The following is a 24,324-nucleotide window of genomic DNA, read 5'->3' on the forward strand; positions in this document are numbered from 1 at the left end:
ACAATTATGTGCCACTTTGTGTTGGTCTATCACATAAAATCCAAATAAACTACATTTACACTTTCTGTTGTAACATGACAAAATGTGGAAAATGTCAAGGGGTGTGAATACTTTTTCAGGGCACTGTAAGAGGCATGTGAACTTATACCTACAAAAACAACAGACATTACAAGTAACATGGCTAGCAGAGTGCTAGGATTTAAAATGTTTATTATTTTACATCTAATTCAGTTGGTATGGAATCTATAAATTTCAAATTACACAGTCATGATGTCGATAACGCTGATATTTTTATTGTGTTACAAGGATGTCTTTTATGGACTAGGTTAAATTTCTAGAGAATACAACATCCAGGTGGATAAAACAATAGTGTGGCAGGGCATGCTCTTCAAAGTCCCAGTCGCTAAACAAATTAGCAAGTATGCCTGACAGGATCTACAAATTACGTGACATTGTCAAATCTGATAAAGTCCACAAAATGGTAAATTTAATGGTTATTGTTAAAAAATCAAGTGCAGGTGTGCTGCAAATTTGCCTGGACTCTAGAGACCTCAATGAGGCTGTGTAATAGCAGGTGCACTATCAATTGGCAGCCCTGGAAAGCTGGCTAGGGCAAAATACTTCAGTGCTCTGCATACCAGTTCAGGATATCAGCTAAACAAGGACAGGTCCATGCATACATTTACATTTACTCCACAAGAAAGAGTACTGCTTTACCACTTGCCATTTAGTCTGCACAGAAAGCCTTATAAGGCCCCTTTCACACATGCGGACCGTATGTCCATATTTCATCCATCCGTTTTCGGATGAAATACGGACATACATGCATCCCTATGGGATAGCGGGTGTCAGCGGATGTACATTTGCTAACACCCGATATCATCCGGCCCCGCTCTCGTCCGATTCTGCAGACGGAAGAAAATCCTATTTTTCTATCCGTCTGCAGAGCGGATCGGATGAACACGGACAGACAGTCCGTGTTCCTCCGATCCCCCATAGGGGAGAGCGGAGATCTGACAGGGCGGTCCCTGCACAGTGTGCGGGTCCCGCCCTGTCATCCGCCGGCTCAGCTGGGGAAAACGGAGCAATCCCCGCTGAGCAGCGGATGTTCACGGGTCGGATCAACACGGATCCGTCCCGTGTGAAAGGGGCCTAAATGGAAATAGATGACACATACATTGTCATCTACAAAAAACATTTGTAGTAAAACTGGAGAAAACAATAAAACTGCATGGTGTATGGTCATAAGGGATTTTCCATATTACAGGCCGTCCTTTTAAATGGTCATCATAAGGGATTATCCATATTTCAGGCTTCCCTTTTAAATGGTCATCATAAGGGATTATCCATATTTCAGGCCTCCCTTTTAAATGGTCATCATAAGGGATTATCCATATTACAGGCCTCCCTCAAAAGGGATGTTACTTGCCATTATGCCTGCCACCAGATGGAGATGTCACTTGCCACGCTGCCTGCCACCAGATGGGGATGTCACTTGCCCCGCTTCCTGCCCTCAGATGGGGATGTCACTTGCCACTATGCCTGCCACCAGATGGGGATGTCACTTGCCACTATGCCTGCCACCAGATGGGGATGTCACTTGCCACTATGCCTGCTCCCAGATGGGGATGTCACTTGCCACTATGCCTGCCACCAGATGGAGATGTAGGTGCTCCTTTAGTTGGCTGCTGGGCTGCCTATCAGATCTATCCGATAGGCAAACCCAACAGCCAGCTGAAAAAGTGGGCATAGGTAGGCTGACAACAACTCTGCTGGGCATTATGAGGCAGTGATTTACTGTTGTCAGCCTGCCACAAGAAGTCCTATTTCTAGCAGGATTCCCAGGTAAAAAACTTTGAAACAGATGCATAAAAAATAAATAATTGTTAAAAGGGTAACTCCACTTCCATGGGAAATAAAATAAAATACAGCAGATACAATTGCAACTTAAAGTGGGTGTAAACCCACTTTATCATTTTTCGGCAATCCCCTGTGTTAAATAATGCAGCGTCTCCAGTGTCTGTGCTTTATTAAAAAAAATGCCCCTGTATACCTTAGTGCCACTCGGCATTCATGTAACAGGCCGCCTCTCCCCTCTCCCTATCTGACAGCTACAGCGGGAGGGGCAGAGAATACCCCGCTGACATCAGTCGAGAGGAGGAGAGAGGCAGCCAGTCACGTGAGCGCCGAGTGGCACTTGGAAATAAGGTATACAGGGGCATTTTTTTAATAAAGCACAGACACTGGAGACATTGCATTATCTAACACAGGGGATTGACAGAAAATGATAAAGTCAATATAACAGCAGGAGGGGAAAGGCGGGCACTGTCACAAGCTGACAGGCAGGGTGGGGAGGGTGGGGAGGGGGGAGAGGACAGAGGAGAGAGCGGATGACGTAGGCACGTAAACTGACCACGGTGTCTAGTTTTAGCAGCCATGATAAACCGTGGTCAGTTTACAGGGGGAGGGCAGAACCAGGCAGGATCAACCAGGTATTGCAGGTGATACAAGGGGGCCAAATTACACAGCACAGGCACTGTGCTGTTTATGCTTTAAAGGGACAGGATATTTTTTTTTATTTTTTTTTTTAGGGTAACAAACCCTTTAAGTCATATTGTAATTGAATGTTACTAAAAATGACCTTTCCTTTTCAATCTGCAGCTCTGTAATTTTCTGTAAAATGCAATGCAATATGGCTACCTGGAGGTGTTCTGTACACCAGCGGTTGTCAACCCTGTCCTCAAGTACCCCCAACAGGCCATGTTTTGGGAATTTCTCTTAGATAAACTAGATGTCCAAAATACCAAGACATTGACTCTGATTTAAAGCACCTGAGCAAGGTAAAGGAAAACCTGCAAACATGGCCTGTTAGGGGGACTTGAGGACAGGGTTGAGAACCACTGCTGTACTCAGACTGCATACAGAACACCCCCTGACAATGTAATTTCCTGCTTGTGTGTTTGGCTTACTGATTTTCCCAGAAGTCTGCACTAAGATACAAGTCAGATATTTGCACCCCCTGCAAAAAAATGTCATTTTTGATGAGATACTCTCAAATGGAAATCACGTCTAAAGGGATGCAGACCCTGCCAATTTCCTCAGAGCCCTGCACGTTCAGCAGCTGATTGATAATTATAAAACCACTCCCCTACAGATTCACTTGCACATGGACACAGACAAACAAACAGCTATTACTTCAGAATAAGAAAAGGTAGGAATCTGCAACGTCGTTTGTTAAAATTCTTGCAGTCTACATAGATCACCCAGAGGGGAGCTACTCTTTAAGGTAACTTATACAATGAAACAGGGTGCTAAACAAAATGACCTAGTGTAAGGGTTTATCTACTATTTGTACACATGTATAAGACCCTGAGAAACATCAGTTTTTTCTAAAGTAGAACTGTGGTGTTTCACGTATATATTCAGAGACTTAAAGTAAAGGTTCACTTTAACACTAAAATCTCTAAATCTACTTGCATTCACAATCTAAGACTGACCTATATAGCCCTGTAAAGAAGAAATCGCTATACATACCTGTTTTGAAGCCGCTCCGGTCTGGTCTCCAGCGGTGGAAGTTCTGCAGAGGAGACAGCTGACAACGGCTGGGAAATGAATGGGAAGTGACGTCACTCATCGAGTTACTATGGGGCTTCTGTTGTCAGCTGCCTCCACTGCATCCGCCTACACAGCGAAGCTGCAGCTGACAGCTCAGGATGGGACCGGACCGGAGCGGCTTAAAAAAAGGCATGTATAGCTTTTTCTTTACAGGGCTAGATAGGTTAGTCTCATGCCGCGTACACACGGTCAGATTTTCCAACGGAAAATGTTTGATGGGAGTTTGTCGGAAATTCCGACCGCGTGTAGGCTTTATCAAACATTTTCCATCGGAATTTCTGTAATACAAAATTTGAGATCTGGATCTCAAATTTTCCGGCAACAAAATCCGTTCTTGTAAATTCCGATCGTTTGTACACAATTCCAACGCACAAAGTTCCACGCATGCTCAGAATCAAGTACGAGACGGAAGCGCTCGGTCATGCTGGAATTTTTAAAATCTTTTAATGCAGCGCCTTCTCTTCTTCTTTAGACTGCTAGAATAATGAAGTTGTTTTGCTGCTCATATTCTGACAAACTGATTTCTTTATTATTTCTCGTGATCTCCTGAAAATTTTATTTTTTGGTATTTGTAAGATCTCCATAATGTATTTAATTTTGGTTTATAGTGTTTTTTTTTTTAATCAAGATCTCCTTGTTTTTTGTTTTTTTTTCTAGTGCTCTTCATAATATTATTTTTATTTTTGTGTGTCAAGTTACCACAACACCATCATTATATTGTATTTTTTTTAACCTCAAGGAGGTTGGTTGGTGTTGGTGTCCCTTGTTAATTTGACATTGTATTTTTGAAATGTACCTGCCTACTCACAAACAAACTGTCCTTTTTGAAGTAAAACACATAGGCAAGTATTTGTGAAAAAAATAGCCATTTATTATGGGTCATAAGAAAATAAAGAGGAAGGCAATACTGACGAAACTGGTGAAATTGGCGAAGCCTTTGTACCCCAGGGCACACATCAAGTATTTTCCAGCCAAAATTGATAGCCTGGTAGCATGGAATCCATATAATAGTGAGCACAATCCGGTCCAGGAGTCCAAGAGATCAGGAACAGCAGCAGATGATATATATGTCCCCAGGCTGTGGTCATACAACAGCCTGTGTCTTTTGTCAGACCAGACTAAACCCAGGCCATCACTTTCTTGTCTTACTTCCACTCTTCCTTACAAGTTTGCTTCCAGGCTATGGCTGTGGTTTTGGAGGTGTGACAGGAGGTGGCGGAGGAGGAGGAGGAGGATGGTCCAACTCACACCGGTGTGTTTTGGTTGTGAGTTGACCCCTCAACCCCTTATTTAGCGTCGTATACATTATTTCCTCACAGATGAGGTCTTGGCCCTCCTTCATTTCCTGTATTTTGCTGGTAGTCATGCAGCCAAAGGCCTCTTGAGGAGTGGGGGTGGCTCTGAGGGCCGCCTTAGCCTCCCGAATCAGCCCAAACGCTGCCTCCTGCACATTACTCCCCTTCCTGGGCCTTTTGGTTGGAAGGCCGAGGGGAGGGACCTGGGATTCTGTCAGGCTACTGGGCCGGGCCACCTCCTGGCTGCCACATTCCACAGCCTCCTCCTAGCTGAGACTTTCCTGTGTATGAAAAAGGGACATAGTTTAGTTTTTTGTTCATTAATCACACACAATTTTCAGCTCATGACTGTTACAAATTGAATGTTAACAAACAGAAAAGCATATCATTCTGACCCCAAACATTTTTGGCCACTACTGTCTATTGATATGTAAAACACTTTATGAAATCAGCAATTAGTGATCAATAATAACATCTAGTTAACATCATTAATTTTACAACAAGAAATATGTAGAACAATGCTATACCTGGCTTAAGCTGGGCTCCTCCACTTCTTCCTGGCTGGAAGGCCCAGGTTGGACGTCGGAAGCCTCAGCTGGGGTGGAAAGAAGAGTGGAAGGAAGGGTTGAGAGGGATTGTCTGACTTCAGTCTGGTCTGACCAAAACCGCAGTCTGTCGTAGTACCACAGCCTGGGGACATAAATGTCATCTGCTGCAGCTCCTGATCTCATGAAATCCTGGACCTTATTGCGCTCCCTATTATAAGTACTCCTCAAACCACCAATTTTGGCTTTTAAATAGGGGATGGTTGCCGTGGGGACCACTGGCTTCACCAACGCCAGCAGTTTCTCCAGTGCTACCTGCCTCTTGTTTATGATTATAATGCGGATGTTTCACCTGCCACAGACAGGGCAGCTCCCTGTACTTGTCTATGAATAGGGGGAGGAAGTTGTGATCATTGAAGCCATCCATTTTCTCTGCAAGACACAACACAAGACAAACCCTAATGTCAGGCTAAACTCTCCTAATCTTGTCCCAATATAGGCCTCAATCTATAAGCAGTATAGACCACGGATGCCCCAAGTTAAAATTGTACCTCCGTTCTAACGATCGGCGCTTCCGATACTCCTTCCTCCGCTCACAGATCGTACGTACGATGGACGCGTGTTGCGCTTTATATACACTTCACATGCGTGAAATTCCGCCCGCCCCAGACGTTCTTTCTAGTCTATTCCCCGCCCCTTGTCTTTCGGCGCAGTGGGAGAGCACATGGCGGAGACAGAGCAAGTGCATGCAGACAGCAGCAGCGACGAAAGCCTAGAGCCACGAACGTCCCGATCCCGGAGGAGATTTAGGGCTCAAATATGTCCTTTGTGGATATGGTGGAGATGGTGGACATCTTGAAAGGGTCGACTATGATGAGAAGTATGGACCTTACCTAAACCCAAATGAGAGAAAGGCCAAGATCATGACTAAAGTTGTGAAAAGTCTGCGCCTGAATTTTGGGGTACGTCGATCCAAGGATTAACTGAGGAAACGCTGGTCAGACCTGAAATTGAGGGAGCAGGATCAGTACAGAAGGATCAAAAGAGTTCTTCAAAAAAGTAAGTTGTTGTCGTGTGATCCTATTATTATTACTTGCATGCTGCTCCATGTGCTTTTTTTTTACTGTTGTACAGTTTAAAATGGCAACTTTCAGGTTCTTGTGCACAACAATTGTTCGTTCGCCCACTAATACAATGTTTGGGGCAGATCCAGGTTAACTACATTTGTTCATGCCTATTTGTATTAAAAGAAGTTTAGTACATTGTTGTCTAGATGGTTTTGTAACTAGACTGAAATGCAAACTTGATTCAGTGTAAGGAGAGGACACTCAGCAGCTGTTTACACATCTGGATGCACTAGTGTGGGACACCAGAACAAACTTTTTAGGGTGTCCAACACAGGTGCTCCAGTGGATACTAGGGGTGTCTCCATGTGTGAAGATACAAAAAAGTGTGTATTCCAGCTTTAGAAAAGGGGAAAAAATGGCTTCAGCTTGGAACTCTGCCAAAACAGACAATTGTACGACACTTCCAAGCAATGTTTCATATTCCTATTTTTGCCCTCAACTATCTGTGAGCTAAGTATACCTTTTTTTTATTCACATAGGGGAGAAAAGACTCAGGACATCTGAGGACACCAGGGACCCCCAACCTCCTAAAGAAAAGAAAATCCCCACACCACAATCCGAGGATGTGGAGGAAGGAGACGTTTATGAAGTGGGTGAAATAGTGACCACAACAGGTGAGTGTCTGAGACCACAGCTTCAGGTAATAGATGGATGTCTGCATATTTATAATACATGGTGTGTTTTTTTTCTTTTAGGTGATATGGATGTTGTGGAAGAAGATTCTCATTTCACAAGTGCAAGTGCACACATCCTCATCGGGTAGATCATGGTGTGCAATCGTGATTTACAGAAGATCAAAGAAGACATCAATGATGTGGAAAAAAGACTCAAAAACATCATTGATGTTTTAGGCAGAATCCAAAACACACAACAATTTTAAAATTTGTTGATATTTTAATTTTTTAAGAAACTTTTTTGAAGTATATAGAAAGCCAAATTTTGAAGATGCACACAGTGTGTCAACTTGTGCTATCTGCCATCACGGGATATCAAGGTACGCGTTTTGTGGGTGCAACCCCTTCCTCACAACTCAAGTAGATGAGAGGAAGGGGTTGCACCTCCGAAACACGTCCATTTATCCCCCGTGATGGGAGCTAGCACATGTTGACATTAGGCATGTGATTAGGAGGGAAATCCCCATTTTGACTCTCAATTTGTGCGCATCTTCAAAATTTGGCTTTCACAGGGGTGAGATCACCCTATTTGATGAAGGCAAGATCAACCCAGTTTGGACATACTAATGTCTGATATTGCCTTCAATTTATCAAAGTTGACCTTTGTAAGTTCCTGAGTTGTGTATGGTTTTATGCTTTTAAACATGCCTGTTTACCACAAAAAGGCTATTTTGTACTGTCAAACGCAAAAATGTTATTCCAAAAATATGTTGGTTTGTTCAAAAACCCTTTTCTTAATGCACATGCGAATGTGCACAGTGTAAAAATTTAGAAAATCAATGCTCAAAAGCAGTTTTGGTACTAAGTTGGTGTTTACCGTGACAATGGGGGTTATTTACTAAAGGCAAATCCACTTTGCACTCCAAGTGCACTTGGAGTGCAAAGTGGATTTGCCTTTAGTAAATAACTGCCACGGTGCTTTATATATTGCCACAATCACACCATTTTCGTGACTCCCAAAAATTCATTCATGGTGCTGAAAATGATGAATATTTTTATCATTATTGCATTACATACATTAACAACAAAAACAAGGTGTGTGTGTAGCAGACCCACAACATAATAGTTCGCTGAAGAAGAGATTGTCACCTCACTTATCAAATAAATTAAGTTAGCACTGTTGAAGTAAATTGCAAAAAAAATAGCACATTGGAGAACCTAGGAGACAGCTAAAAGAAACACAAGCAGTAAATCAAAGGAAATATTATTTCAGTTTTTCCCCCCAAAAATGTATTTTTAAAATGTTTAGAGATTCTGTGCCATATCATGGCCCCCCTACCCGCAAAGTACTCTAGATACTTTTGGCGAACTTCGTGGGTGCTTTGGGGGGGCAAGCCAGGACAGCCAGCTTCAAGAGCCGTCAGGGTTGTTGTATCCGGTAATAAGCCGGCCTCAGTCTCAACTGAGGCCACAGTTTGCTGCATTTTTGCGCAAAAAGTTATGTAAAATGCAGCATGCAAGAATTATGTGATTGAGTTTATATTCCGCCATATTAATAGCTGTGAGAAATAGGCAGAACCGGCTGGCCATTATTCCAAACGTATTCTTCACCACTCTTCTGGCTCTGGCCAGCCGGTAATTAAAAACCCTCTGGTCCGGGGTGAGGGTCCTCATAGGGAATGGCCGCATAAGATGGTCCCCCAGTGCAAATGCTTCATCCGCGACGAAGACGAATGGGAGTCCCACCACATTGTCTTCCGGAGGTGGCAAGCCCAAGCTGCCATTCTGGAGCCATCTGTAAAACTCCATCTGGGTGATGACTCCACCATCCGACATTCGGCCATTTTTCCCCACATCCACATACAGGAACTCTTAAGTCGCCGACACCACTGCCAACATCACAATACTATTAAACCCCTTGTAATTATAATAGTATGACTCCGAGTTGGGGGGTGGGATGATGTGGACATGTTTCCCATCTATTGCCCCTCCGCAGTTGGGAAAGTCCCACTGCTGGGCAAACTGGGAGGCCACAATCTGCCATTCCTGTGGCATTGAAGGAAACTGTGGAGTCAAACAAGAATAAAAAAATTAGTACTTTTGCACATAACATTGCAAGCAGATTAGACACAAACATTCTTGGCCAACATCAGTATAACATTTATTTTAAGTAGTATTTAAAGACAAAAATATAAGGTCCACTTATCAGATTCCTCACCCCCTCTGATGGCCCATTGTAAAAATTTTAGGGGGGGTATGTTTTTGGACAGGTAACCCTCTCCACTTCATTGAAAGCTGAATGCATAAATAACGTGTGTTTCTTTGGCCAGCCCCTCCTTACTTACACTATTGCCAGCCCACTGGACAGGTAAGAAGTGTCATAATACAAAAATATAAATACACACTGTGCAAATTGAAGCACTTTTTTACATTCTGCAATTACCTATCAAGATAATAGGAGAACAAAACTTTAAACAGTACCATTTGAAAGTATTCAGGCAGGCCTTTTCACTACATGCTTTGGTGAATTCATCCAAAAATATGAACACAAGAGAGGTAGGTATAGTGTGTATGGGTTTGGCATAGTCAGCAGATAGAGGATTGGTATCGGTTGACTTAGCGGTTGGGGGGTGGGAGGGTTCCAAATGAGTTTGGGACCCCCAAAAAAAGCCTCTGGGGCTCTGCATGAATTTAAAGACACAAATAAAATGTAAACACATTATAGGGGTGTTTAGGGTAAAACACTACTATGGAGCTGACAAAATACATTGTTAAGTGCACTAGGCTAGGTGTGTATGGGCCCAGGATAGCATGCTCGGGAGGTTAGTGAAGGCAAATATGCATGAAGGACAAAAAAGGAGCAGTAAAAACTTCCAGCATGCATGAGGACAAAGGGGATATACACAGCATATTACAATCATGGTAATTAGAGAATGATGAAAGAAATACAATACATTAGCAAACATTAAACACATATAATGCGATGTTCAAGGAGAAATCTTACCTTTATATAGTCCTTCTGCAGGACCTGAATGATGGCAGAACAGGTCTCTGGAATAATGATCCCCAGAGCCTGGGGGGAGATGCCTGTCGAGAACTTGATGTCCTGCAGACTTCTCCCTGTCACCAAGTATCGCAACGTGGCGACTAGCCTCTGCTAAGGAGTGATGGCTTGCCGCATGCAGGTGTCATGCCTGCTAATATAAGGGGACAGCAAAGCCAACAAACGGTGAAAAACGGGGTCTCTCATCCGGAGATAATTCCTGAAATCTTCAGGATTACTCTCATGGATCTCCCGCAATAAAGGCATATGAGAGAATTGGTCACGCTGGAGCAATCAATTCTTCGTCCATGAACTCCTCCCCGCCTTGTTCATGGACTGGGCTTGGGTCAAAGTAAGAACCCCAACACCAAGGCCCTGCACAGCAGGAACTCTACGACGAGTAGATAACCGCAACATGGCTTCAAAACGGTCGGCTGGTCAGAATGAACTAACAGAAAGCACTGAAAAACAGAAAGACCTGAGAAGAGCCAGCTGAAAATCAGAAACGAGCGTACAAGAATGCACTGAAAAAACAGATACGAACTGACTACACACACTGAAAACCAGATACGAACCCACAAGCACAAACTGAAGAGCAGTAACGATCTTAAAAGCACGAGGCTGAAAAGCGTGAATCGTCTCCCAAACTTCTAACACGAGATAAACATGAGATTAGCAGAAAGAGCCCAAAGGGTGGCGCACTTGGTATTGAACTTCCCTTTTATAGTGCCGATGTACGTGTTGTACGTCACCGCGTTCTTGACGTTCGGAATTTCCGACAACATTGTGTGACCGTGTGTATGCAAGACAAGTTTGAGCCAATATCCGTGGATTTTGTTGTCGTGTGTACGCGGCTTCAGATCGTGGATGCCTGTAGATTTACAGATTTTAGTGTTCGTGTGAACTTCTACTTTAGGAAAAATACAGTTCACCTGGTCTGTAGATAGAAATTCCTCTCTGCGGTCCCACAAACCTTAACCACTTGTCATCCAATTTACCTGTCCATTACCCACTACCTAATGCGTGGATATAGTCATAGATGAAGGGTGATATAGCACAGAGCTATCCTGGCCACCGCAAAAAAAATTCAAAACTAGGTTTAAGTAGATTTACCTGTTTTATTATAGATTAATGATAAAACAAGTCTTATTTATTTTTTGTCCATGCATCCAGATTCTGATTAAAAAAATTGTATTTTCTCTAAAATACTGTTTAAGTGGACAACATGATTATGTTCATCTCTAATTAGAAACGCACAAATTGATTTTTTTTTTCCACCATAAAAACTTAATTTTATATACTGCTCAATTTATCTGTCTGAAATTACACATTTTACAGAGGGCAGAGGCATGTCTCCCTATTTTATTACAGTCATAAAATAATTTTTTATTTAGCCGACAAACTAGTATGCGAGAGAGAAGGTGCCCTTACAGGGTTGATTCTGCTGCACAAAAGGACCATAAAGAAAAAAAGAAAAAGAAAATTAGGATTACTTATATGGATAAGGCTTTGAAACATAGTTTACAGTATAAGGTTATGAAAATGATCTGCTTACCCCTCATTAGAAGCAAGCTAGGAATTACCAACATTTTGTGCATAGTGTGCATAGAAATGTCTTAGCAACCCTCAAGCCTAAATGCTTAATAAAATGGACTATGCAACCAAGGGGCCCAAGTCAGGGGTGTCACGGGCCCACTCATGAAATGAGTGGGCCCGTGTGCAAGATAAAAAGTGGACCCAGCGCAGCTGCAAAATGTGAGCGTGGCTTAAAGTATGTGACATATTGGGCGTGGCTTAAAGGGGTGTGTTTTAATAGAGTCTGAGATTACTTACATGCAAAAATGTGGTAATGTTACATAGGGAATGTACAGTGCAGAGTGAACAGCGGTGGGTAGTATGTCCAGGAGGGGAGTGCGGAGTGTATGGCGGTGGATAGTATGTGTAGGAGAGGAGTGCGGAGTGTATGGAGGTGGGTAGTATGTGCAGAAGAAGAGTATGGAGTGTGTATGGTGGTCGGTATTAAATGCAGGAGAGGAGTGCGGAGTGTATGGAGGTGGGTGGTATGTGCAGGAGAGGAGTATGGCATGGGGTGTATGGTGGTGGGTATTATGTTCAGGAGAGGAGTATGGAGTATATGGTGGTGGGCATTATGTGCAGGAAAGGAGTGCGGAGTGTATGGAGGTAGGTAGGATGTGCAGGTGAGGAGTGTGGAGAGTACGGCAATGGGTAGCATGTGCAGGATGGTGTCAGTAGGACAGTGGACAGTGTCGGTTGTTTTTTATTTTTTTTTTTATTTTTGTACAATTTAAATTTTTTTTTCAAAATGCTTTTTGGGGGCCACTGGATGGTCTCAGTAGGGCAATGGATGATCTCAGTAGGGCAATGAACAGTGTCAACATTTTTTTATTTTTATTATTTTTTTACAATTTTGTTTTTTACAATTTTATTATTGTATATTTTCACAATGGTTGGGGAGGGGGGGGATTGACAGTGACAGTAGGGCAGTGGATGGTGTCAGCAGTTTTTTTGTTTTTATTATTCTATTATCTATTATTTTCAAAAATTTTGCTTTTTTATTCTTTTTAAATCATTTTGACAGTTTTTTTCACAGTGCTTCTGGGGAAGGGGGTGGGAGCAGGAGCGGTGGATTGCGTCAATAGTTTTTCATTTTTATGTATTTTTTTTTTACAATTTAATTTGTGTTTCATTTTTTTCACAATGCTTTTTTTGGGGGGGGGGGGGGTTGTGACTGTGGACAGTGTTGGTAAGGCGGGGGGGAAGGGGGGTGTTAGTAGTTTTTTTATTTTATATTTTTTTTTTACTCATTTTTATTTTTTTTTACAATTTAAATTTGTTATATTTATTTCAATTTTTTATTTATTTCAGTTTTTCTATCAGCCATGTTGGGGGGGGGGGCTTTGGTGACATATCAGGGGACCCCTGACATCCCCCCTTTGATACACAGAAAGGGACTGAGGACAGAGATTCCCCAGTCCCTTTCTCAGCAGCCTCAGCATTGAAGATGAACGGACAGGAGATGGTGGCTCCTGTTCATTCATAAACTGAGGCATTGTAACACACAATTTACTCTGCTCAGTTATTACAGGACACAGATCGTTCTCTATGTCCAAATCAGAAAAGGAACGAGTCAGTAAATAACATATTTACCGGCCCTTTCCTCCGCTCTCTATCCAGACACATCCCCTGCAACAGCCAGCAGGAGAGGAAGGAAGCCAGCTGTGGGGGGGGGGGGTGGAAGAGGAGCACACAGCGAGCCGGAGGAGGAGGACAGGTGGCCGGAGAACATGGGGGCTGGAAGAGGAGGAGGAGGATGTGGCAAACATTGGTGGGATGATCGGTGTGGCCCTGCAGCAGGGAGACAGCTGTGGGCACCGATCTCCCTGTATGACATTTCAGCTGACAGCCGTGGGAGCGAGAGGAGGAGAAGCGGCTGTCTGAAAAGCCATGCAGGGAGATCGGTGTTTGCAACTGTCCCACCGCCACATCGATCATCCCTGGCTGTCAAGGGACAATCATCCATGTGTGCTGGGTGGGTCACAGTGGGACCTCCCCACCTTTGGGGTCCTGTGTGCAGAGAACACCCTGCACACATGGATGATAGGCCACTGATCCCAGTAGGGTAACCTCTTCCCCCAAGCATAATGCACATTAGCACACCAGGTGGGCCTTAAAGCTGTACACATATATGCTTCAGCAGGCTCCATGGTCCTGTGCTGAAAGCATGTTTCCAGCACAATGATCAGCTGTCACTGTTGCTACGAAGAGAGGGAAAGCACATTGTGCATGCATAGGTTTTGAGCAAGGGAGAACGCTAGCTCTTGTAATGCTGTGGTAAGTGCTCTTTATATAGTGCATCCTAGTTTCTAGGCAGGATAAGGCTGCTGGCATACAATGGGAATTTTTTAGCCAGGCTTTTGGGATGTTGCTTATGGCCTACAGGTATGACATTTAAACAAGTTTTTTCCAAGCTGCAAATTGTTTTTTAATTTAATAGGGCCCCTTGACTGCATGGTCAATTGTATTCAAAAGTTGACTGTAGCCTTTAAAACACCAAGCTTTATTCATATAGCATAGTCTAGATTAACTTTTATATTCAGGGTTTTTATGGAACCATGAAGTTAGCTAGAGAATGCTAGGAGTTATTTATGTTAGAAGAAGTAATGGTTTGAATTCCTGCCTGAGTCGGTAGAACTAGTGCAACCTCCCCTCTCTTAGGTAACCCTTGGCACCAAGGATCTTTTTATTTGTCTGTAAGGGGGCATACTTATTAATGACCACTAATATAAGAGCTATTTTTCATATTGATTCCTGTATTATTATGGATAAGTTCACATTTTTAGCAGTGTGTGAAAAGGGGGAATAGACTCAGACATGAAGAATAAAAGATATACATTTATCTAACTAATTACATATAGAGAGGCACGCAGATTAAAAAAGAAAACAAGTTAGCTTTGATTGAGCCATCTATACACCGAGCAACCCTCGCATATTTGTATTGATTACCAAGCATATATTACCCCATTCAATAATTCTGTCACAAGGCTAAAGATGGAGTGGGCATTACCCCTAATAAAGTATAAGGGTGCTCTTACTTTGCCTTAAGTAGTGAACCATTATGGAACTTTAGCACTATTCTCCCTGGTTCAACTAGCATGAAAATTTCTTGAGAAGTTTTAACTGTTTCACTTGCATGACAACATCCAACATAACAAGGCAATCTTTCCACTGACTATCAAGATAAAGGATCACGTCCCACTGAACATTAAAAATAATTTTACCATATAGGGAGGTGGGGTGGTTAAAAAATGATCCTCTTTGCATAATAAATATGTTAAGCAGACCACTTCCCTTATTCATTATTATATCTACAACTAACCTTTTACAATAACGCTCCATGAGCTGTATTTAAGCAGGGGTTGCGGGAGACCTGAAAATTATTTCAAGAGTCAATCCATAGTAAAAAGGTTGATAAACGCTAGCTTAGAATGTCTCCTTGTCTTTTTGTGGATTGATAGCATTAAGTGTCATGTGTGAACTCAGGAAACTACCTACAAGACTCGGAAGACAGTCTGTGCCTTTGAAATTCTATCACTTGCTGCTGGATACATGGAGAATTGAAAAATGTTGCTATATGGCCCAAAAACATCAAAGCGACTTTGTCCTGTGCATTGTAAAAAATGCACAAGCCATAAGTAAAATAAATGATGGCCTCCTACCAAACTCTTGAAACATTTTAGCACAATTATTTATAATGGAAAATACCTATTTTCTTACTCTAAAAGTAGCTGTAGACTACTGGTCTACTGGGGGTTGTCATTGCTGAGTGTTTTTAAGTATAGGATCAAGGTAGTCATCTTGATCATAGCTTTACTAGGGAGTCCTTGATGTGGTAAATTTTATTCACACATGTGTATTGATCAAATTAATAAAACCAAAGGGACAAGAAGCCTTCAGTGGTATAAATAAATAAACATATTCCTATAGCTCCTTCCCAAAGTCTGTGTGTGCAGAAACCAAGTCAGCTGTGTATGTTGGCTTAGACTATGATCTAAGTGGAAGGTATTCCAACTTACTCTTTTAGTGCACTGAAATTCTCAATGGGAGTCTAATTTTACATTTTAAAACCCACTGTTCTGAAGATTCTGCAGTTTATGAGCCGCTATACAAAAACACCCCAAGGGGAGCTGCACCACTGCTGGGTGCTTTCTATGGAACCTAAATTAAATACAATTTCAACAAAAGATTCCAAGTTAGAAATTACTGCACAGCTAAAAGATATACTCGTTTATTAGATCAATAAATCAGTGTTAAAAAACAAACAAAGGGAGCCCTAACCCATAAAACTACTTAAAATTAAATACATTCATATGCATCAAACAGATTTCCCTCCAATAAATGATGTTCACATGACATAGAATACAATAAGTTTAAAATACAATGTATAAGAAATTCCTGTTTGGAGTGCCAAATCGGTTTAAGACGGTGAACAAAACAAATATGAATAAAACTTGACTGATTGCTAGAAAGAACCAAAGCATTTCAATGTTTGCTCTAAACTTTTTTTGGAAAAGGTTTCATTAGAAAAAAAAAATCAACGCTATTAAAGTGGAAAATGTGTCAGTGGTATGTATGTAAAGAAGCTACAAATCTGTATGCATGTTTCAGTGTCAGTGTTAGATCTTAAGCATATGTAGCGCACCTTCTTAAGGGGCTGCAGATGGACTTGGATCCCCCACCCTGCAAAGCCAGGCACACTGAACTTTTACAGGCACTTCAGAAACAGAACAGTCAGTGACTTTGTTTTTTTGTTATTTATTGAGGGATAATAACTTGGGATGGGAGATCATAGAATGCCCACTTGACTTCAACAACAAACTTCAGGCACACTCTTCCTACATACAGCCTCTATATATAGTTCCACTCCTTCCTCCACCACTCGCTTGCAGAACCGAACTGGATCACGGTTTGAAGGTCTGACAGTCACTCTGTCAGATTAAAAGCAATGGCTCATTACAGGCAAGAACCCAAGACCCCTTGGTTGTGTAGCAAAAGAGATTACAGTTTTCAACTTGTACTCTTCCTCCTGTGGCTATAGATCTCAGCATGACCTCTTCAGGCAACCCAACCCTTCCAACCCACTTGGCAGCAACTGCCCCTTTACTAGCCCTCCAGGCTAACTTCTCCACCACAGTCCTCCAGACTGACACTGCCCAGCCCACCCGGCTGACTCTCAAGAGATCTCCTAGTAGTGCTGACCTGCTCCTGCTGTCCTCTCTCCTTGCCTCTGTGCCTCCAGGAAGGGCTTAATCCATGTGTTATGGCAGGATCTTTCCACCACCTGAGCCCAGGCGCAAGGTCACTCCCCAAGACTAGGCAGCACCCCTAAGGGCCACCAACAGCCTCTTCAGCACCCCATCTTCCACCCAACTGCCCTTGCTGGCATGACTCATGCCTATTTATGAGGTGGCCTGCCACCCCCCTTTACTGGGGATTGGCTGAGGTCCTCATAAATATGCCAAGCAGCACCTCCTAACCTTCACCCACTATGTCTAGAGCATTTTCCAATGTCCTAGTAAACAGGGGGAGGCACCAGAAAGGCTGTGAGAATGAGCCATCCTGCCCCGAGTCACTGAACTCTGACCCAGATTCACAGCTTAGGTTTAGCCCTGAGCTAAAGAAATTTGCCTACACTAACACATAGCACTACAAACCTACACTACTAACTAGCACACACTAGAGGGTGCTTCACATACTTGAAGTAAGAATTAAGTAAATAAACTTCTAATGGTGTTTCGTAGCAGGCACCGTCACATACTTGCATGCTTTGTGTGATTTCAATGTTCAGCTACTAGGTCTGCTCAAATCTTGGGGTTCTATGCTATACACATTTTGAAACAGAGCCTGGCCCTGCTCCCACTCTTCAATTTCAGTGGGTGTTCTCACTGGCTAAAAGCAAAATGCAGGAGACAGGAGGGGTGGGGCCAGGTTCTGTTTGAACCATGAAACCTGTTTGATATTTGTCTATGAAGTGCTCTGTGATAAAGGGCAACCCAAGGAGGTCAATGTGAAAATAAACTAGACATGCAGGTACCTAAAAGGTGCCTGGTATATTTTCCCAATAATGATTTTGGGTTTGTTTGAAAGAGACATTACATTTGATGAAGGGACGGACTGCACCTAAATGAGGAGGGTGCAGATCTGCTGGGAATGAAGATGGCCAAAAAAGTTAGAGGGGTTTTTAAACTAGGCAGTGGGGGACGAGGGTCCAGAGGTAGAGATAGTCAGCACGGAAGATATTCCAGAGGGTAGTATTGGGGGCATTAGTGGTAGGTTGACCAAAGCACAAAAACACAAGGTAAGTATAGTAGCAAGTCCTAGTTGCAATCTCAAAACACCCAATACAAGGACAATATGTGACCGGTCTAAACTATGTGGCATGTTCACCAATGCCAGGAGCATGGCGGACAAGATGGGTGAACTAGAGATACTGTTGTACGAGGATTTGGATTTTGTGGGAATTTCAGAGACCTGGTTCAACAGCTCTCATGATTGGCTGGCAAACATTCAAGGGTATACCCTTTACCGCAAGGATAGAGAGGGTAAAAAAGGGGGAGGGGTATGCCTATATATCAAGAATAATGTACAAGTGAATGTGAGAGATGACATCACTGAGGGAGCTAGGGAGGAGGTGGAATCCTTATGGGTAGAGCTCCAAAAGGGATGAAGCTAAGGGGAAAATAATACTGGGAGTATGCTATAGGCCCCCTAACCTGAGAGAGGAAGTGGAGACAGATCTCCTATCACAATTTGGATTAGCAGCAAGGATGGGAAGTGTTATCATAATGGGGGATTTTAATTATCCAGACATAGACTGGGCGGAGGGAACCGCGCATTCATTTAAGGCTCGCCAGTTCCTTAATGTCTTGCAGGACAATTTTATGGGTCAGATGGTAGACGCACCAACTAGAAATAAAACATTACTGGATCTACTGATTACCAACAATAAAGACCTGATCACGGATGTGGAAATACGGGGCAATTTAGGTAACAGCGAGCACAGGTCAATTAGTTTCAGTATAAATCACACAAATAGGAAACATAAAAGGAATACAAAGACACTGAATTTCAAAAGAGCCAACTTCCCTAAACTACAAACCTTGCTAAAAGGCATAGATTGGGATAAAATATTAGGAACAAAGAATACGGAGGAGAGATGGGTTTGCTATAAGAGTATATTAAATAATGGCATTAGCCAATGTATCCCATTGGGTAATAAATTTAAAAGAGCGAACAAAAGTCCTGGATGGCTTAACTCCAATGTAAAAATGCATATAAAAGCAAAGGAGAAGGCCTTCAAAAAAATACAAGGTTGAGGGATCAGCCTCAGCATTCAGACTTTATAAAGAATGCAACAAGAAATGTAAGGGTGCAATTAGGACGGCTAAGCTAGAACATGAAAGACACATAGCGGAGGAGAGCAAAAAAAATCCCAAGAAATTCTTTAAGTATATAAACAGTAAAAAAGGGAGGACAGAACATATTGGCCCCATAAAGAATGAGGAAGGACATCTGGTTACAAAGGATGGGGAGATGGCGAAGGTATTGAATTTATTCTTCTCCTCAGTCTTCACAAGTGAATCGGGGGGCTTCAGTAACCAAAACTGCAGTGTTTATCCTTATGACACAAAACAGGAAGCACCTCCATGGTTAACAGAGGACAGAATTAAAATTAGACTTGAGAAACTTAACATTAATAAATTAGCGGGACCAAATGGCTTGCATCCGAGGGTACTTAGGGAACTCAGTCAAGTGATTGCCAGACCATTGTTTCTAATTTCTACAGACAGTCTGGTACCAGCTGATTGGAAAAAAGCCAATGTAGCACCAATATGTAAAAAGGGCCCAAAATACATCCCTGGGAATTACAGACCAGTTAGCCTAACATCAATAGTATGTAAACTCTTGGAGGGGATGATAAGGGACTATATACAAGATTTTAGTAATGAGAACGGTATCATTACCAGTAATCAGCATGGATTCATGAAGAATCGTTCTTGCCAAACCAATCTACTAGGGATGAGCCGAACACCCCCCCCCCGGTTCGGTTCGCACCAGAACCTGCGAACGGACCGAAAATTCGCACGAACGTTAGAACCCTATTGACGTCTATGGGACTCGAACGTTCGAAATCAAAAGTGCTCATTTTAAAGGCTAATTTGCATGGTATTGTCCTAAAAAAGGGTTTGGGGACCCGGGTCCTACCCCAGGGGACTTGTATCAATGCAAAAAAAACTTTTAAAAACGGCCGTTTTTTCGGGAGCAGTGATTTTAATGATGCATAAAGTAAAAAAAAAAAAAAAGTGAAATATTCCTTTAAATATTGTACCTGGGGTGTGTCTATAGTATGCCTGTAAAGTGGCACGTGTTTCCCGTGTTTAGAACAGTCCCTGCACAAAATGTCATTTTTAAAGGAAAAAATCTCATTTAAAACTGCTTGCGGGTTTAATGTAATGTCAGGTCCTGGCAATATGGATGAAAATCAGTGAGACAAACGGCATGGGTACCCCCCAGACCATTACCAGGCCCTTTGGGTCTTGTATGGATATTAAGGGGAACCCCGCACCCAAATTAAAATAAGGAAAGGTGTGGGGCCACCAGGCCCTATATACTCTGAACAGCAGTATACAGGCGGTGCAAACAAGACAGGGACTGTAGGTTTGTTGTTAAGTAGAATCTGTTTGTAATTTTTAACGGGTACATTTTTAACGTGTTTAGCTCCAGCCAAAAAATCTTTTTTAAGCTTTTTGGAAAACATAGGGAAGGGTTATCACCCCTGTGACATTTGTTTTGCTGTCTTTCCTCCTCTTCAGAAGATTTCACCTCACTTTTTGTCCCAATGACAAAATGTTTTTTGAAAATTTGGGTTTTTTTGTGAAACAAGGATTGGAAAGCATCAGTAGAAAGGAGAAATGTTTTTCCCATATTAACTCTTACAGGAGAGAATTTCCCTTCCTAGGGGTAGATTTCATCTCACTTCCTGTTGTCTCCTTCCGTTTGCAAGTAGGAGTCGTTTGTAAGTTAGATGTTTGAAAGTAGGGGCCTGCCCTATATACTCAGCAGAAATTTGGGTCTTAGGTGTTGTTGTGGCCACAACACTGTAAGCCCTCACAGGGCCCTGCTGTGAAATATTAGATCAAAAATTGTAATTACATGCCCCTGTTGAACAAAGGCAGAAAAATTGGGCCTTTGGTGGTGGTGGTGCTGGTGCCACAACACTGTAAGTCCTCACTCACTCTTGGTGGGTGCAGAAATGGGCCCTGCTGTGAAATATTAGATCAAGAATTGTAATTACATGCCCCTGTTGAACAAGGGCAGAAAAATTGGGCCTTTGGTGGTGATGGTGCCACAACACTGTAAGTCCTCACTCGCTCTTGGTGGGTGCAGAAATGGGCCCTGCTGTGAAATATTAGATCAAAAATTGTAATTACATGCCCCTGTTGAACAGGGGCTGAAAAATTAGGCCTTAGGCACTGGTGCTGGTGCCACAACATTGCAACCCCTCACAGATACTCTAGTTGGAATGCAGAAATGAGCCCTGCTGCAAAGTATTGCATCAAAAATTGTAATAACATGCCCCTGTTAAACAGGGGCTGAAAAATTGGGCCTTAGGCACTGGTGCTGGTGCCACAACACTGCAACCCCTCACAGATACTCTAGTTGTAACGCAGAAACGAGCCCTGCTGCAAAGTATTGCATCAAAAATTGTAATTACACGCCCCTGTTAAACAGGGGCTGAAAAATTGGGCCTTAGGCACTGGTGGTGGCGCCCAGAACCAAAATGTTCTTACAAGCTATCAGTGTGATGATTGAGGAGGAAGAGGATAATTACTCAGGGATAGTCACTCAGCATCAGCATAGGCAGTCTTTGAAGGGATCTGAGATTTAAAAAAAAAATATTCGGTTACATCAGCATCAGGTGCTTGGTAGCTGGTGGTGATCCAAGACTGATTCATTTTTATGAAGGTCAGTCGATCGACCGAGTCGGTGGACAGACGCACCCTGTGATCGGTTACAAAGCCTCCAGCAGCACTGAATGTGCATTCCCGAAAGAACGCTGGATGCAGGACAGGCCAGTAGCTCAATTGCAATTTGTGCAAGCTCTGGCCAGTGATCCATCCTCAAGACCCAGTAACCCAGAGGATTTTCGGTGGGAAAGGTGTCCAAGTCAGATCTTGCCCCTAGGTATTCCTGCACCATGTAAAACAGACGCTGGCGATCGTTGCTGGAACCGATCATACCTTGGGGCTGCGGACCAAAAAATTGTCTGAACGCATCGGTCAGACAGCCACCTTCTCCACCGCTCCTTCTTTGACTGACCGAAGCATCAGCAACACCTTGTCCAGAAACAGGAGTTTGTAACCTCCCAGTCTCTGGGAATGCGTTGCACAGACCTTTCTGCAAGGCCTCCCGAAGATGTTTCATCCTCTGCTCCCTCTGCGATGGCAAGATAAGGTCTGCAACCTTACCCTTGTAATGTGGATCAAGGAGGGTTGCCAGCCAGTATTGGTCCTTCTCCTTGATACCACGAATACGAGGATCCTTACGCAGGCTTTGCAGGATCAGGGAGGCCATGCAGCGTAGGTTTGCTGAGGCATTCGGTCCGGAGTCCTCTGGGTCACTAAGGACGACATGGTCCCCAGCCACGTACAAGTCCATGTGTTTCTTGGGACTGATCCCTTAAAGACTGCTGCTGATGCTGAGTGCCAGGCTCCACCTCCATACTGACACAATCTTCCTCCTCCTCCTCCTCTTCCTGTGTGATCGGCGGGCACGCAGGAACACTGTCTGGATAAAGGGGGCCTTGAGAGCTAAGGAACTCCTCCTCTTCCTGCCTCTGTTCTGCCTCAAGTGCCCTGTCCATTATTCCACGCAGCGTGTGCTCCAACAGGTGGACAAGGGGGACAGTGTCACTGATGCATGCACTGTCACTGCTCACCATCCTCGTGGCCTCCTCAAATGGTGACAGGACAGTGCATGCATCCCTGATCATGGCCCACTGGCGTGGGGAAAAAAAAACAAGTTCCCCTGACCCTGTCCTGGTGCCATAGTCGCACAGGTACTCATTGATGGCCCTCTGCTGCATGTGCAGCTGCTGCAGCATGGCCAACGTTGAGTTCCACCTGGTGGGCATGTCACAGATTAGGCGGTTCTTGGGCAGGTTAAACTCCTTTTGGAGGTCCGTCAGCCGAGCACTGGGATTATATGACCGGCGGAAATGCACACAGACTTTCCTGGCCAGCCTCAGGACATCCTGTAAGCCCGGGTACCTGCCCAAGAACCGCTGCACCACCAAGTTAAGGACGTGAGCCAAACAGGGCACATGGGTCATTTGTCCCTGTCGGAGGGCAGAGAGGAGGTTGGTGCCATTGTCACAAACCACCATTCCTGCCTTAAGTTGGCGTGGCGTCCACCACCTCAGAACCTGCCCCTGCAGAGCTGACAGAACCTCTGCCCCAGTGTGGCTCCTGTCCCCCAAGCATACCAGCTCAAGCACCGCATGGCATCTTTTGGCCTGCGTACTTGCGTAGCCCCTTGAACGGCTACGGAGCACTGCTGGTTCCGAGGACAAAGCACAGGAAGAGGCCATGGAGGAAGAAGAAGAGGAGGGGGTGGAGGAGAGAGGTGTGTCACAATCATTAGCATTTTGGAGGCCTGGTGGCGGAACAACCTCCAACACTACTGCACCTTGTCCTGCATCCTTCCCAGCTGCCAGCAGAATCACCCAATGCGCCGTGAAACTTAGGTAACGTCCCTGTCCATGCCTGCTGGACCATGAGTCAGCGGTAATATGCACCTTACCGCTGACCGCCCTGTCCAGCGAGGCATGGACATTGCCTTCCACATGCCGGTAGAGAGCCGGAATCCCCTTCCGTGAGAAAAAGTGGCGTTTGGGTACCTGCCACTGAGGAACCGCACATTCCACAAACTCACGGAAGGGGGCAGAGTCTACCAACTGAAAAGGCAGCAGTTGAAGTGCTAGCAATTTTGCCAAGCTAGCATTCAACCACTGGGCATGTGGATGGCTGGGAGCAAACTTCTTTCGGCGGTGCAGCAGCTGGGGCAGGGAAATTTGCCTGGTACAATCTGACATTGGTGTACCAAAAGCAGATTGCCCACAAGTACTTGGCTGTGACACACCTAATTCTACACCTTCATTCCTCTCAGTGCAGGTCTCAGAGAGGACTGAAGGTATAGTGGGGTTGGAGATCTCAGCTGATGAGGAGCAAGGAGAGGTCCTCTTTGTTCTTTGGTGTGGGTCTTTTAGATACGCTTGCCAACGAACTGCATGGCAGGTCAACATATGTCTGGTCAAGCATGTGGTACCCAAGCGGGAGATGTTTTGGCCACGTGAGATACGCTTGAGACATATGTTGCAAATAGCAGCGGTGCGATCTGATGCACTCGTCTCAAAAAAGGCCCACACCAAAGAACTTTTTGAATAACGTGCAGAGACTGCAGCGCCCTGCACATGTGGAGCTTTGGGGTGTGATGCAGTCAAGGTGC

This window comes from Aquarana catesbeiana, linkage group LG09 (assembly GCF_042186555.1).
Source record: "Aquarana catesbeiana isolate 2022-GZ linkage group LG09, ASM4218655v1, whole genome shotgun sequence".
In the NCBI taxonomy this organism is placed as follows: domain Eukaryota; kingdom Metazoa; phylum Chordata; class Amphibia; order Anura; family Ranidae; genus Aquarana; species Aquarana catesbeiana.